At 35.6% G+C, this 12,188-nt stretch overlaps 1 protein-coding gene across 10 annotated transcripts in view; it reads left to right on the top strand.

Moving 5' to 3' along the window:
- The first annotated feature begins 1,593 nt into the window (after positions 1-1,593).
- Positions 1,594-12,188, top strand: part of PAN3 (Poly(A) specific ribonuclease subunit PAN3) — a 165,167-nt gene continuing 154,572 nt past the window's right edge. For 3 of the 10 annotated variants that reach the window (XM_067790797.1, XM_067790795.1, XM_067790794.1), the window contains exon 1: positions 2,822-2,980. The gene's annotated coding sequence lies outside the window, so the exon portion shown is untranslated. Of the gene's footprint in view, positions 1,870-2,821; positions 2,981-12,188 lie in introns of those variants that run through there. The other 7 variants (XM_067790796.1, XM_067790787.1, XM_067790792.1 and 4 more) reach the window with 5 other exon arrangements.

Raw genomic sequence — 12,188 nt, 5'->3', positions numbered from 1 at the left:
TAGGAACCTTGTGCAAATGTGATTTTTGGAAAGAGAATTAATTAATTAGTTAAATACAGTCGGAGTAATAAACGCAAATACCTCTCAGAAAGATATAGAAGACATTTTATGCACATCTCGCCCAAAAAAAACCAGCGACTACCTCTTAGAAAACATCGAGCAAATGGCTGCGAGTAACGAGTGATGTCTCTTATCATAATTTAAGCGGGAGTTATTGGTGCCGTTTGTCGTATCGCTGTAGTCGTATCCCTAACGTAATCAGCTGTTTATCGTTACGACGGTAAACCAAAAACCAATTGGTTGGCTGCGATGCGGTTACGACCTTAAGCGCCAAATACACGACACGAACATTTCCGGGAACATTCCGCAATCTTGTTCGCAGCTTTGGCCATACACCATACGAACTTTTGGCCGAACATTAGTTCTCTTTCAGACAGCGATGAATACGGACCACAATTGTGCTGCAGCAATATTGCTCGCTTTTTCGATTAAAGGCGCATAATCATTATTCTTTTTAATTCTATTTCATTTCATTTTTATTGAGCATTTTTCTTATACCTATCTATTTACATATGTAGCAAAGTTACAATAGCAAAATAAAAATAAAAAAGTTTAACATTATGAAGTATAAATTAACGAATGCACAATATGTGTATGAGACCGTGTAGATATAAGAAAAAGGTAAGACATTTTTTATGTTAAGCTTAACATAGTGACAAATGTCATATCTATCAAAAATATTGAAACATTAATGCAATTACAATAATCTTTGCTTTTTACTTGCCACAATGATGGCAAAGATTTATACATTTCAATAAATTCACTCAGAAATTTTTTATTGCCCATTTTACTTTTCCGCGCACGTCTGTTCCGTTCAGAAATTACTACGATTATGAGCTATTTCGCCATACACGCAGGAACAGTTCGCGAAAATGTTCGCCAAAAATTAAAATATTTTGATTTTTGGCGAACATTTGCGCGAATTGGCAAACACCACCATACACGACAGAAAAGGTCGCAGAAACATGACATAACGGGAATGTTCGCGGAAATGTTCGTGTCGTGTATTTGGCGCTTTAGCGGCACCAATAATCGATTGCATTGATTCTTATAAGGTTGGCCGAATCAGCTGTTATAAGGTTACCGATACGGATACCGATAAAGCACCAATGTCTGCAGCTTTAAGGGCGAATTAATGGTGACTTATAACTATAAAGCCATAACCAGATAAAACAGCTGATCGAACCTACCTTATGGAAATCAATGTAATCGATTAATGGTGCCATACCATAACGCTAACTCGCTTACATTTATTTATTTAAGGCAGGTTCGATCAGCTGTTTTATCTGGTTATGGTTTTATGTTTATAAGTCACCATTAATTCGCCCTTTATCCTCTTTGCTTTAACAAAGTTTAAATGCAATATAAAACTTTCAATTCCACGCTTTCGTAAGATATTCAGCTATTCCAGTTACTCACGACTAGATGGCGCCCTAAAAGCTTTTTGTTTACTTTTGCCTATATATTTGGATATTGGCAGCTCTAACAGAATCGGCAACGATTCGCCTTCAAATTTGATTTCACCAAAGTAAACAAGAGGTGCGAGTGAGACAAATGTATATCAAAATGGCAGCTGTGAAAAATCATAGGAAAAGTTTTTCGATGAAGACGCAGTGAAAAAGTCACGCGAGGCAAACATCAGTAAACTAAATAATGTAAATAAATCTAAATTTTCACTTGGAGGGGAATAAAAATGTGTTGAAAAAGTGTATGGAAATGTGAAAAACATAATATTCATTGAAAAATGTTTATCTTGGACGGTTTAATAGCACTTTAAGCGTTACTCCGACGAAGTTATTTATGATCAAGGTTTAACTTTTTCTTCGCCATTAAACCGAAATTGTTTGTGTGTGTCCGACGCGATATTTTATGGAATTAATTTGCGTTGCTTTGGTTGATGAGCAAATAAGAGTTGAAAATCGGTGCGGCATCGTCCAAGCCCATGCGTCCATAGTGAAATACTTTACAAAATCTGTTAAATAAACGAAATCGTAATGAAACAAAATCCATGAGCAGGAGAAAATGTTATAGTTAAAAAAAAAAAAAAGTTAAAACAGTTCGCTACCAATTTACCCTTCAGATCAAATTTCAATATCGAAGGGAAGATCTTTCAGTTCCAACTAGTTTTGACGCTATTAGATAAAGCCCAGAAAGAAGTTAAGGTAATAGTCTAGTTGAGGAGTCGACTGCTAATACGCTACCAAAAATATCGAGTGAGGTGTCAAAAGACGCGTATTAATCTCGAGAACAATAATCCGAAGGCGGAAAAGAAAGAGTTTATCTCTGTCTGAAGATATTTGCAGTTGAAGTTGGCGATTTCCATGTGGTTGTTGTGTTCGTACCCACAAAAAAAATTGGGCATCACCGTGGCCGTGGCGTCGTTTGACACCTCTCTCGATATTTTTGGTAGCGTATTAGCAGTCGACCCCTCAACTAGACTATTACCGAAGTTAAACTTTGAGTTTAGGCTACTAACTACAATTTGGGGTTTTTTGTTTCGAAAAGTGCGTACATGAAGCACAAAATGGCAGTAAAAGTCGATAGCCTTGTTTCTTTCAATTTATTTGTATATAAAAAAACGTTTCGGTTTTGTAACAATCTTTACATTTCTTTTATTAACTCCAGTTATTTTATACCGTTTTTCGAAAGTGTTTGTTTTGCGCAATCAACGAAATATATGTATTATACATAACCATACATACGTAGATATTTATGCGATGTCAACTGAAGCTAAATATTTGTGAGGTTATTTCGTATTCGTTTATTTCGAACGAAACAAATATATAAAAAAGAAAACCTGTTCCAAAATTACACATCACGTAAACCAGACAGATTTATTCTACCAAATTAACTTTTGCCTAATTGTAAGAAGAAAAAAATGGGTCGGAAAGAAATGGTTGGAATCAAAAACAAGTAGAAGGTAAATACGAAGCGTAAGCAATAAAATCGGCAGCTGTTTTTGTTTACCTTGATATACATACCTGAATATATATTTACTATCTTCCTCTTCCGCTTGTGTTCGTGCCTTTTTTCTGTAACGCTTTTCCAAGCAGAGCTGCCACAAAGCCAATAAAAACTACCTAAAAAAATGCGAGAACAACCCAATTTGTTTTATAAATTTTAATTAGAGAAACAATTTTTCAGTATCGCACAATTGTATTGTAAATGATTAAATCTACTTCTAAATTCTTTAGAACTAAGTTAAAAGCTCTACTTATTCTTACTGTTTTTGGTATCTCATTCCTTAAGGCCGCATGACAATGAATTTTCTCATGTTCGTGAGTTTTGATGCAGACGCGAATTTCAAACTAAGCAGTTGAAAATTATTTCGGCTATCCAATTCACATAAAAAAATACTTGCTAACATATATTGTCTCTGTAATTCTATACAACAGCATGACACTCTTAATCCCCAATTTTTTCGCAACTTTCTCGACTGTGTTGTTTATATGTTCTTCAAACTTGAGTTTGTTATCAATTATAATTTCCAAATATTTTATACTGTCAACTTTTTGTATGCTTTCATCATTTATTTTTAAACCAATTATATCCTCCTCATTAACGTTCCTCCTTGATATTATCATAAATTTCGTTTTATTTATATTAAGTTTCAGTCTATTTCCGCACAACCATTTATACAGGTTATTCAGTTCATGTTGTATTTTAGAAAGTGCAGAATTAATATTATTCTCACTAATCATTATTAATGCATCGTCAGCGAATTTCACAACCTTCAATAGCGTTAAGTATATTTTGTTAATATAAATTAAGAACTGTATCGGTGCCAAAACTGAGCCTTGTGGTAACCCTATGGGCACTTCCAATTCATCAGACCTCACGGTATCTATAAACGTTTTCTGTCTCCTCTGCTTCAAATAGCTGCGAAACCAATCAAGTTCTAGACCAGTTGTACCTATACGTTGCATTTTTTAATTAAGATCTCCCTATCCACTGTTTGAATGCTCTTTTGAGGTCAAGGAACATTGAAACAACCTCTTTTTTATTATTTAACTCTTCTTTCCACTCAAATATCACCAAATTAAGATCTGTCTCGCAAGAATGTTTCTTTCTAAAGCCTGATGTTGGTGTGCTAGTATATTATAAAGGTATCCATAGGAATATTTTCTAAGCCGGAGAGCCTTCATCCATTCGCACGGTATGATACTCTTTATTGCACTATGTTAATATCTGCATCGAGTTCATACAGCAGCTCATAATTAAACCTCCAACTATACCCGCCGTATGTTCCATTACAGCACCATTAACGATTACGTGTAAAATATAAAATATTTTTTAATAACTTCTTGGTGAAAAAAATAAATGTAGGGTTTCTTTAAAAATTATCACTCCCGTAAAATTATCAATTAAAGTGCTCGAGTAAATTGCCGTTAAAGTGTGGAATTTCCACACCCGATGGAAAATAAAAGTCACAAACCTGTAAATTTTACCCTAGAATTTGATCAGGTCCACCTAGATCTGAAATTGAGAGTTAAAAAAAAAGTAGGGGCTGGGCACAAGCACCGTTCGAGGTGAGGGGCACATACCCTCTAAGCAAACCTTAACTGTTTGTGGGCAAAAACAAGAAAACTCCAGAAGATAAGAAATTTAGTTTTGGTACCTGGGAGGATCCCTCTTCCACCTTTTATTCATGTTTAACCTCAAAACGTGGGACACTAATGGAAAATTTTACCAAGGTCTACATGTGAACGAGTTGCAACTAACCTGCGGGTTCCTACTTGCATAATCCTACAAAAATCTATCATCACACACACGTACCACTTTGATGAAAGCGGTAACATTGGAATCTGTTTTTTTTTTTTTTTTTGCTTCGTTTTGGTATTCGTGTACGCAAAAGTTCTTGTGTGCATACATATTTATTTAGATATTTCAATAACTGGCTGGAGAAAAAAATTTGAACATTTTAACACTGCTCAAATTAAATTCTCTGCTCATACGAAACAATTAAGGATTGAAAGTCAAGATGTGCAAGTGTATTAATAACAAAGTTAACACTTAATAAACTTTATTGAAGCTAAGTGTACATATTAAGGCTTCGTCCTCCCAATCCGTTACGTATACCAAGCTGAAGGACAGCAACGACTCAGCCGGTCGATCGAATGAAGCATAATACTATTTCCACACAGACGGCTTATTGAATAATAAAGGCAGTTTTCTACATTAAGACGCTTATTGAGCTCAATCTTCCCTACAAAATTCGAAGCTATAATTATTTCATTAGTAGCTAATCGAATGCCTAATGAAGTCAAAAGCACAATGCAACTCTGTTGGCCGCGTTCCGCTTCTTAGTTTTTAGTGTGTTCAGTGCTTAAAAATGTCATTTGTCAATGTAAATGTCATTAGTTACGTTCCATTGAGACTTGAGCTAGATACGGATAGAAATTTAACATGCAAATGCAACAACAACGTTGTGATCCTGATATTTATCTAGTTCAATTTCTGATCCGTATAGCAGTTCTGTTCGTTTCGTTTTCTGTAGTAGATTTTTTGACAGCTAACCACTTTTGAATTGGTAGCACTCATGGCTCAACTATATGGTTGGTTCATCTCTACAGCAACAACATACATTTGTTCACATTGCCAAAATCAGAGTCTTGCTGTTAGACGAATGGAATGGAATGAAAACGTAAAACTTAGCAGCATTTGTATTTAGTGAGAAAATGTTGTAAATTCGTTGGTTTCATTTTAAGTTTGCCATCTCCTTCTGACAATCCCTACTCCAGTGAAATGAAAAAAATAAAATCAACTGGTGAGATGAGCCAACCATATAGTTGAGCCATTGTAGCACTGAACTAAATATGTGTACATTTGTGTATACATAAAAGAATTCGCCATATCTAAAAGCAAAAACACTGAAAGAGTAAACAACTTGAAGATGATGTAAGGAAAATAAATGGTTTGCTTACGTGCGAAACTATTTAAATGTTAATAATTCTATCAGTATCTTAAAATTTTGTGTACGTTTCTTCTTATTTTCAACAAAACAGATGTTTTATATTAGTGCTGCCAGTTCTCATAAAGTTGATCCAGATCGTTCCAATGAGATTTGAGCCAGAGCCAGAGCTCGATAAACCAATGGAACGGCCCTATTGTCTGCATGGCGGAACGATACAAGGTGGCCGCATCGAACAGCTGATTATAACCTTTTTTATTTGATTTGATACATCAACTACCGGCGCACTACGATTTTGACATTTGTCCATCGAATTTACAGGTACATGGAATTTTTTTTGTTTGTAGGTATGTCACCATGCTGCCACCTTGTATCGTTCCGCCATGATTGTCTGTCATATAGAGCATTGTCATTTTATTCACTTGACATTTCATCCTTCATACTAATCGACGATGCATGGTGACATACCTACAAACAAACAAAATTCCATGTACTTGTAAATTCGATGGACAAATGTCAAAATCGTAGTGCGCCGGTAGTTGATGTATCAAATCAAATAAAAAAGGTTATAATCAGCTGTTCGATGCGGCCACCTTGTATCGTTACGCCATGCAATGACATTTACATTGACAAATGATATTTTTAAGCACTGAACACACCAAAAACTAAGAAGCGGCACGCGGCCAACAGAGTTGCATTGTGCTTTTGACTTCATTAGGCATTCGATTAGCTACTAATGAAATAATTATAGATTCGAATTTTGTAGGGAAGATTGAGCTCAATAAGCGTCTTAATGTAGAAAACTACCTTTATTATTCAATAAGCCGTCTGTGTGAAAATAGTATAAGGCCCTTACACCCTGATGAAAATTTGCAAAACAAAACAAAGGAACAATTGTAGAATGCATACATTTGTCAAAAAAAAAAAAAAATAAATAAAAATTTATTATATTATTTATATTATATTTATTATATATATTATGCTGATTCCAACGGTATATTTCTTTTTTTGGTGCAAATGAAAGGTTTGGAGGTAATTCCATGTCAAAAGGCGAATTTATCAATTTTTCAAATCAAAATATCTCAGAAACTAGTGGATGGATTTCAAAAATTAAGAAATCGAAAAATAACTTATAAAAATACCTTTCATCTGATGTATATGTATATATCTTTAACTTTTCTAGTCTTTATTTACCAAAAATTTGAAAAAGCTCTTTTGGTGTAAATTTTTTAAATTTTATTTTTTTTTCAAAAAAGGCTAAAACTAGTCTTATCTATTCCTATATTAAACACAGCTTCCTTTTAACCTAGTTAACTTAGTCTACAAATTTTAAACATATATATTAAATTAGCTTTCTTATAACCTAGTGTACTTAGTCTACAAATTATTATTAAAAATAGCCCTTAGCCGATCCAAAAACGGCTACGCCATGGACAGTAATTCTTCGTAGAACACCCTTAGCCGATCAAACACTGGCTGCGCCATGCACAGTGATTCTGCGTAGAACACCTTTCTGCATAGGCGGCCTTCGGCCGCGCTTATAAAAATTAACCCTGGGCTACGCCATGCCAAGTCCGGGTGTGTGGTTTAACCGTTGCTACCGCCACGGTGATGTCCTTCTGCGTAGTACACCCTTCTGTGTAGGGGGCCTTCGGCCGCACTTTAAAAAAATAACCCTTAGCCGATCCAACACCGGCTACGTCATTCACAGTAATTCTGCGTAGAACACCTTTAAAAAAATTCCGACACCGGCAACAAGAAAACTTAAATAAAAACCACCTCTAAACAAACCCGTCAATGTTCTGGGCGCGCTCGACCAATTTCATTTCATGGCCCTCTGCATATAAATATGTACCTTCTTAAGGCACCAAACCCCTCTCCCGATGAGCTGCTAGTGCATCTCTTATTAATGGACCACTTTCGTTACAACCGAAGATTTTAAAAACTTTAAATAAGTTTTAGTTATCCATGTTATCACGCACACCTAAATTCCACTTTTGATAATAACGGGCTTTTTACAGTTATTAAAAGCTTTATTCTAGAGTTGCCAAGAAAATACATAACAATAAACATAAGAGTTATAGGTAAATCAGCTCGTTCACGAATGCAAAATTTTAAATAGTTTACCTTTGACGTATATTTTAGCAATAAAAAATTAGCAATGTTATACATTATGTATTTTTGCAATTAATTAATACAATGCATAAACCCATACATACATACATCATATGTATATATACCTACATCGATAAAAATAATTGAACTCATATGACACCTTCATTGTTTTTCGCCCCTAAATAATCAAGTTATACCTTCTAATATAAAGATATATATACCAAATTATTTATTTATTTAGTCTTGTAACAAATGTTTAGTACAGACACTTATGACTAAATTACAGAGACCAGCTTATATTAAGCAATGGAGAACATTAACAAGAAGAATTTATATTATTACAGATTAAGTAATTTTTTAGTTTAAGTTGAAAAGCGTATTTTGAGTCGGAGAAAGCAATATCCAAAACACTAGAGAAGCAATTAATTTCTGATAGGGCTCTGTTAATAGCTTTGAGTTATAAACAGTTCTACTCAGCCCTATGAAAAAGATTTCAAAGTGGCGGAGGTTTCTACAGGGAGTATTTAAGCATAGTCTTTCAAGAAGCAGCGCGCAGTCAATTTTGCCCGTGAAAAGATCGAAAATGAACAACGAGGCCAAAAGAATTCTGCGATTGTTAAGGGATAATAAGGATATTAGTTGGCATCGAGACTCATAAGACGAGATCGGTTCAGAGAAACGTAATGAAATAAGCGCGAAGCGCATAAAGATTTTTTGAACCCGCTCCAGGCGGTTGATGTGAACTGTGTGGTAGGGCCGCCAAATGAAAGCCGCATACTCAAGTTTGGACCGCACAAAGGACGTATATAAAACTTTGAGTGTGTAGGGGTCAGAGAAGTTTGCGGAATGGCGTCTGACAAAAGCAAGCATTGAAAGCGCCTTAGAAATTGTGAAGCTGACGTGAGTGTTAAAATTAAACTTTGAGTCGAAGTATACCCCCAAGTCTTTAACTTCAAGATTCGTTCGAAGAAAGGTTTCTGCAATACGATAGGAGGTATGAAGTGGCCTCAGCATTTTACCATACGTCACAGTGTGGCACTTACTTATATTAAGGAAAAGACGGTTCTTAACACACCAGATATAAAGCTTATTAATCTCAGATTGAAGAACAACGACATCATTATAACAACTGATCTCAGAATAGATCTTGAGATCATCAGCATAAAGCAGAAATTTGGTAGATGAGAAGCAAGAGCTAATGTCATTAATGAACAAGATAAATAGTAAAGGGCCCAGAATACTGCCCTGGGGCACTCCAGAGGTGGCCCAAAATGGTTTCGAATAAACACCGTCAATATTTACAACATTACTTCTGTTGTGCAGGTAAGATTTAATCCACTGTAGGAACGTAGAGTGGAACCCATAACAAGCTAATTTGGCAATTAAAATTTTATGAGAAATTTTATCGAATGCTTTGGAGAAGTCAAGGTATATTGTATCAACCTGAAAACCCCGCCTAAATGCCGCGTAGCAATCCTCAGAAAAGACAGCGAGGTTCGTTAATGTGGATCTGGCCGGGACAAAACCATGTTGATTGGCGCAAATCAGGTGTTTAATGCTAAAGTAAAGCTTGTCATTGACAACACATTCAAATAGCTTCGAAGTTGTAGACAATTTGGAAATAGGCCTGTAATTAGAACAGTTACTTTTGTTGCCAGACTTAAAAATGGGAGTGACGGATGCTTGTTTCCAGTCATCAATAAAAATACCCGATTCCAATGATTTATTGAATATAATCATTAAGGGTCGTACTAGAGAAGGACAATTTTTCAATAGAATAACTGAAAGATTATCAACATCAGTTCTGGAGGAATTTTTAAGTTTTATAATCCCCTCAATTATGTCTGCCTCAGTGAGAGTAAGTGACCCAAAATTATTAGCAGAGGGAGACTTAATTAACTTGTGTATGTTATCTGTATCTTCCACAGTTAAATCATTATCTGTGATAAAATTCGCCGAGAAGAAGTCAGCAAAGAGATTAGCAGCATCATTAACAGAGTTGGCAGTAATATTATTGTAGCTTACTGATTTCGGTATGCTAGATACGTTCTTCATGGAGTTAATGTAATTCCAAAAGTTCTTCGGATTGCTCTTGATGTTTACCTCAAAATTTCTGACGTACTTAGCATATAAAGACTTATTAAGATTGTTAAATTTTTTCTTATAAACAATAAACAAATCATAAAATCGACGCTGATTAGTAAACTTATATTTTTTAAAGAACTTGTTTCTCAAATTTTTTAGATGTTTGAGCGCACTATTGTGCCAGGGAGATTTGTAAATTTTATTTTTATATATCGGCACGATTTTTTCGCAAATCTTATGAATTTCATTTTTAAATACATTGAAAGACTTTCCAACTTCACTTTCGCCAAGCATAGCATCCCAATCAACTCCACGTAAAGCAGAATTTAAACGATTAAAATCACATCTTCGAAAATTGAACGATTTTTTCATATTTGATGTAGGAATACAGAAATACTCAAAGAACTGAATTTCAAGCTTTAAGGGCAGGTGATGCAAGTTTGGTGGTAATGAAATTATCTTCAACACGATAGTATTAAAGTATTTTGTCAATAACACATTTTTTCGACTTATTATTCGATTTATGATAAGTTAGCAATCATTTTCCAATAAAAACATAATTAATATTATTATTAATTTCTTCTAAATATAGATGTTTTATATATCAAACAAAACCTAGTTTTATTACCTATCTAAAGATATTACAATTTTCAAGATTGACTCAATAGTTTCAAAGATATTTTGTTTTAAAAAAATGTAAAATTTACCTTTTGACTTGGAATTACCCCTATAGTTATTATTTGCACCAAAAAAAATACGGTTGAACTCACCATAAACACCACTACCGATACTCATATAAATTTTTTTAATTTGACAAATGTATGTATTCTGCACTAAAGCCAAAACAAACAGTGGTTAGATACCACTTCAGTTTCATAAGTTCTTACTGACTAAGGAATCTCGATTCAACGGGAGTGACCCTCCCATACGAGTGACGATAATTCATGACATGTTGTAGTGATAAAGGCACTCGCCGGTACGTTCCGGTAACAGGCACCATTAAGGTACTAGACCGGTTATTTCGGGAACGATTTGATATCACCACATTGAACCTTCTAGGCCACATTGACGCGGCGATTTGAACTTGGTAAGGGTTTTTATTACCCATTCAATTTTGGTAATTGTCACCAATCCAATCCTGGTATATCTCGCTCCGCATCAGATGTGAATACGTTGTTACATAACTCTTCCCCATCATCTGATGGGAAGTGTGTGTTAAGTAGTACCTCGAGAAACTCTTCACTACCGTGTGACCATTCCCCATGTTGTTGTTGTTGTAGCAATGTTTCGCCCCGCCTAATAGCTGCGACCGATCACAAATTGTAATCAATATCCTCTAACGGGAGTCCAAGGAAACTTGCTGTTTCGACAGGGGTGGACCATAATGAAAGGGGTGTTAGAAGCGTTGGTTCCACATTACAATTAAAGAGATGGTTGGTGTCATGTGGGGACACATTGCAAGCGGGGCATACATTTTGTATGTCGGGGTTGATTGTGGATATGTAAGAGTTTAACCTGTTACAGTATCCAGAACGAAGTTGAGCCAGAGTGACTCGCGTTTCCCTGGGGAGTATGCGTTCCTCTTCCGCTTGTTTTGGGTACTGTTCCCCGAGTACTGGATTCACCTCGCAATTCCCGGCATAAAGGTCCGACACCTGTTTGTGGAGTTCACCAAGGACCTGCTTGTGTTTTTTTGCTTCATACGGCTGAGTTCTCAGGTGCCGTATTTCCTCAAAATGCTTACGGAGATGACTCCTTAAGTCCCTAGGCGGTGCTGGCTCATCAATCAAATGTCTGTTGGGATACCCAGGTTTCTGGGTATTAACAGGAACTGTTTGGTTAGCATCGCATTTCTCTCCCTGATGGGGAGTATTCTCGCCTCATTATGTAGATGGTGTTCTGGGGACATAAGAAGACAGCCCGTGGCGGTTCTGAGAGCAGTATTTTGGCAGGCCTGTAGTTTCTTCCAATGGGTAGTTTTTAGGCTTCGCGACCATATAGTGCTTTGTATGTGGTA

The sequence above is a fragment of the Eurosta solidaginis genome, chromosome 5 (assembly GCF_040869045.1).
Source record: "Eurosta solidaginis isolate ZX-2024a chromosome 5, ASM4086904v1, whole genome shotgun sequence".
NCBI classification, from domain to species: Eukaryota; Metazoa; Arthropoda; class Insecta; order Diptera; family Tephritidae; genus Eurosta; species Eurosta solidaginis.
The sequence above is the reverse complement of the archived record's forward strand: the minus strand, read 5'-3'. Positions and strand labels throughout refer to the sequence as shown.